This window comes from Zingiber officinale, chromosome 10B (assembly GCF_018446385.1).
Source record: "Zingiber officinale cultivar Zhangliang chromosome 10B, Zo_v1.1, whole genome shotgun sequence".
Taxonomy (NCBI): domain Eukaryota; kingdom Viridiplantae; phylum Streptophyta; class Magnoliopsida; order Zingiberales; family Zingiberaceae; genus Zingiber; species Zingiber officinale.
In genome coordinates this window covers 89,096,258-89,101,742 of record NC_056005.1, presented here as the reverse complement: position 1 = coordinate 89,101,742, position 5,485 = coordinate 89,096,258, and the positions used below count along the sequence as shown (strand labels likewise).

Sequence of the window (5,485 nt, the reverse complement as noted above, 5' to 3'; positions counted from 1 at the left end):
AACAAGAGTAAATCAATCATCCACTGATGAAACTAACTAAGGTAAAATCAATCCACCACTACCCAAGTCAACGAAGGTAATCTACTAACCTAACCAACATGAGTAAAACAGTACGCCACTGACAAAACCAACTAAGTCAATCCTCAACAGGAGTAAACCGGTACTCTACTAACTGAGTCAACATGGGTATACCGATATCATTCACTACACAACTAATGATAACCGAGACTGGTATGTGACTCTAAATCTCAACCAACTAATAGTATCAGTAACTAACACAAATGGTAGTATGATATAACAAATCCCTTGAGACTGTAATCCTTGATCTCCATTAGGTCAACCGTGATCAGTGATTGACCCAACACATGAAATGCATGATACAATCAACTAGGTAACTACTAACAAGAGAACACTAACACAGATCAAAACTATATGGGCAACAATACATACACCAACAGAAATGCATGATAACAATATGTAAACATACCTCCTATAGCCTGGAGATGTCCTGCTGCTGCCTGGTCCCAAAACCCGAAAAGTCACATCAAGAAAACCGAATCACGAAATCCACAAACACGAATAACAGGCATCGAACCTGCTCTGATACCAAAAATTGGTATCAGATAAATCTCGAAAATCCAAAACAAAAACAAAACAGGCATCAAGCCTCGCTCTGATACCACTAAATTGTCACGCCCCCAAAGGAGTCCCTGCCAGACAAAAATCCGACAACATCTCCCCTGTACCGGTGACAATATGAAGCATCACTACAAACAAAATATACATCAGCCACATGCGGCTGGAATATATACACAACCAGTTATAATAACAGCCCACACGGTGGAATGAAACAATCACAACCACGCGACTGTATAAAACAAACCAACACAGCGGAAAAACGAAAACGGAAAGCCCACACAAGACAAATAGATACAATGATGCCGGCACGGCTTAAATACAACACCAAAAGAATAAGATAGCCACATGGCTAAACACAAATACAACGCCACTAATAAGAAAAGAATATCTGATAAAACGAACACGTCTTGACGGACGTAGACCCACAGACGGGATACTCGAGCGACACTCCAACTATCTAAAACATAAATGTATCGTGCGGTGGTGAGTATAGGTAACTCAATGGGTAATAAAAGATAGTACGTAGTCAATAAACAAACACGGAGATCACAAGTATACAGTCGAATAAGAACGTGATCATACTATCATAATCAACGATCCGAACATACGGCATAATAACTGGCATAAACTGCATAAACCGACTAACAATTATAACGACATATACATACCTAACTGAATCGATAACGGATAAACGATCAAGAACTCAGGATCTGCAGCGGATATACCGTGACACATGCGTAATATAAATACGATCGTATACATGTAAAATAAACGATACGATGCGGACGGCAAACCAAATGCAACAACCATATCTCAATCAAGCAATGCAACGACAATCATCGCGTCTAGTATCTACTGGCGTATGCAAATATAACCCCGGACGCAGATCATACGCAGTGCACGACGCCCACGGTCACCCCGCCACCTCTCCCAACACCACGACCCCTGTACGGCCGGGAGGCTTGGGTCTGTGACGACAGTACTACCCTCCAGCCCACTATATATGGTCGAGGCGACATCCGCTAATACTATCTAGCTAAATAAAGATCGTGGTCCCCGATCGCCACAACGGATCTCACTAAACCTCGTGGCCGGGTGGCACGACAGACTAGCAAAGAATCGCTCCAACTACCACTACCCGTGAGTGGCGGCGCTAAACCAAACCAATGACTCTCTCAACCACAAGGGAGATAAATGAATGATATATATATATATATATATATATATATATATATATAATCATCATCCACGCAACAACCCAAACCTAAAAAATACCTCCAACAAGAGTATAATCGTCTGATACCACCACGTATCCCACCAAACATATGTACACACTATATATGTATAATCAACCATAATCTCCAATAATCCCACCACACACGTATACAAAAGATAAGTACAATCAACATATATCCTCCAATAAAACACAACGGACATGTATATATACTCGAACATACAATCAACACAACTCCTCCAAAAGTACATCACCACATGTAAATGCACGGTCAACAAGATGACTCCTATAATACATACCCACATATGTTCAGTGTACATCATATACACAATTAACATGGGAATACCAACAACCCAACAATCCCTACAAGACATACTCTACACGTGTAATCACAACAGAGTAGATATCAAGAGTGGAAACTGTATATGAATTAAATAGATCATCACAAGGGTCAAGCATAAGTATCATGCAGGAAAACAACAACCGATCATAATATAAGATAAAGCAGTCTAATTCATCCAATAATAACCATGCACTAAGTACAAGAGAATCTACATAGAGGCCAAGGAAGAAATACCCGCCTTAATACGTAGCTCGTGTCCGAAAATCCCACGTTGAGACGCTCGTCCCGAATCCAAGTCCTGCGATCACATAATATATATTTAGCTAATTACATAGATAGCAATTAGCTAAATAAACTCCCCAAACTAATTAGAGAAAACCCTAATCGAAGTAACTTATCTAATTCCTTAATTCAACTCCTTCTAGATCCAAACATGATCCACCACCATTAATTTCTACAATTCATCTCCACTAATCCAACCATCAAACCCTTACATAAATCTAACCTACAACAAATCCAACGATTCTAAGAATACTCATGCAAGAACCCATTAAAACCCCTAATCTAGCACATACTAATGAAAATAATGGAAATACATCACTGGAAATCGCCTACCATGAGGTTTTAACAGAAATTCAGTAGCTCCCAATCCAACAACCTCTGCCCGATAGCTCCCAAGGTAGTCCTACACCAAATTCTTTCAGGAATCAGCCCATGAAGCAACTGTACAGAAATGCATTCATTGGAATACACTCACCTTGAGATAGAGCAGCCAAATCCAGTACCCCACAACCCTACCCCCACTGTCCAGCAGCTACAAATACACCTACACACCAATTCTTCCAAGAATCAATCTAGAATCCAAATTATACAACAAAGAGTTGCTGAACTCTAACAAAACAGAAGCAGTACTTACCTAAATCGATCCCCACCTCTCAATCAAGACCCCAACAGCTACAAGAAGTAAAGAGGCAGTGATATGCTCACTAAGAATCCACCAAGAAGTTGATCCGATGCTTCCCACAAGTCCAGCATCAAGGAAGAACATCACAAAGCAGCAAAACCCTTGAATCCATTAGAGTCCAGAGGAAGCTTACCTAGGTTGATCACCCGATTCGATCCATCTGGTGGGGAGAAAGCCCTTATGGAAACCGCCTCTGATCTGCTCTGCTCCGATCCGCCAGTGAGAGGAAGAGTATGCCCTAGCCCCCCCTGCGTTGATTCTTCCTCCGGCAACAGCATCACCTGGTGGCGAGGTGGCTTCAGCGGCGCTCGAAGGTGGACGGATGGCGACCAAGGCGATGGATCGGCCAAGGACTAGTCTCCTCCCCTATCGCGATCACATTTGGCATAGATGGTTGTGGGGATCGGCGACGTCAGGGCGGCAGTGACCAGATCGGAAGAGGGCAAGATCACGGAGGAGATGAGGAGGGAATCCAACAGGTCAGGGCGATCTTGCTGGCAATCGGCGATGGGGCTGCGCCAACGAAGAGGAGAAGACGATCGGTGGCTCCCAGAGCCGGCGATGGCAACCGGCGACGAGAAAGAATCGGGAGAAGAGGCAAGAGTCGGGCGCGATATGAAGAGAAGGAGAAGGTCGGACCGCCAAGTAGCCAAGATTGCTTGGCGTTGATGAGGCGCTCGAAGGGGAAGATCGTCGTCGGTGGAGATAAATCGGGGAGGAAGGTGATCAGGCCGAATGGAGGAAATCGGGAGATTAGGGAAGAAAATAGAATCGGGAAGGAAAGAAGAAAATAAAGGAAATAAAAATAAAAAAAATGAAACCTAGGTTTAAGAATAATTAAAGTCTAAGTCCATTCCCAAATCAACTCCCACTTAAATGGGTATTCCAAACAGGCCTTATCCATGCCTGCCGATCGATCCCCTCAAAACCCTCTGTACGAGTTCCGAAAAATTCTCAGAAAATTTCTAAAAATTCTGGAAAAATCCAATAAGATTTTTCGTCCAATAATATTTATTATTTAATTTTGCGATATCTTAGAAACCTATAGTAGTCATCTATTATCACTAGACAGTATTGGCTTCCATTTATTGATTTGACTCCATGGGAGTCAAATAGGTCTAAGTGTAATAGTTCTAGTATTGAGTTGGTTTGTGATTGATTAGTTGGTTTGTGGGTGGATTTTGTCTGTTTACCTTGTTAACAAACATTACATATGGTTGAGTCTAAGTTAGGTAATTTTGATAGACCTCTAACTAATCCATTTAGTTTACTTATATTTCTAAAATTTGTGTGTGACATCCTTCTATGCCATAACCAGGTTTCTTCTTTTTGTGTTAAGTGGCACTCAATTGAAGAAGTGGTTAAGTTGATTGCATAGATGTTGTCTTTTCTAAACCCTTTTAAGCTTATGTTAGGGTTGTCTAGATGTTTGATTAAGCATTCTGTAGCTAAAAACCTAACCTTATACCTAGTATCACAGTTGACTGATACTCAAGAGATTATATTTGAAATTTTCAACAAGTAAAACATTTGTAATAATAAAGTCAATTTTTAGTTCTATGTTACCTATGCCAATTACCTTGAGTTTGCCATTGTTCCCAAAGGCAACTGTTCCTAGGCTTTTGTAGGTGAGTTGCGTGAATTTTGTGTGATCTCCAGTCATGTGTTTGGAGCAACCACTATCCAAAATCCACTTAGTTTCCTATAATAGGTAGGAATTGGGGTTAGTCTAACTATTGAAAAAATATTTTAATAAATTTTTAAGTTAAAATATTTAAGTTTCAATTTTAACATAAAATTCTTAAGTTAACGAAAATTTGAGTTTAAATTTTTAAGTTAAAAAAAAACTTAAGTTTAATTTTTTTTAAAAATAAATTTAAGTTTAATTTTTTAAAATAAACTTTTAAGTTAAGTTTAATTTTTAAAATAATTTTTTTTAAAAAAATTTAAGTTTAATTTTTAAAATAAATTTTTTAAAAAATTTAAGTTTAATTTTTAAAATAAAATTTAAGTTTAATTTTTAAAATAATTTTTTAAGTTAAAAAAAATTAAGTTTAATTTTTAAAATAAAATTTTAATTTAATTTTTAATTTTATTTCATTTTTAATTTTAATTTAATTTTAAATTTTATTTTATCTTTAATTTTAATTTAATTTTAAATCTTATTTTATTTTTAATTTTAATTTAATTTTTAATTTAATTTAATTTTTAATTTTAATTTAATTTTAAATTTTATTTTATTTTTAATTTTAATTTTATTTTTAATTTTATTTTTAATTTTATTTTAATTTTAATTTTTAATTTA

At 37.5% G+C, this 5,485-nt stretch overlaps 1 long non-coding RNA gene across 1 annotated transcript; it reads right to left on the bottom strand.

The window, feature by feature from the left end:
• Positions 1-2,363: 2,363 nt before the first annotated feature.
• On the bottom strand, positions 2,364-3,982 carry LOC122030512. Its single transcript, XR_006125451.1, has 4 exons — positions 3,133-3,982; positions 2,974-3,042; positions 2,832-2,901; positions 2,364-2,514 (listed from the first exon to the last, which is right to left on the bottom strand). It is a non-coding gene; the product is annotated as an uncharacterized LOC122030512 (long non-coding RNA).
• Positions 3,983-5,485: the final 1,503 nt, after the last annotated feature.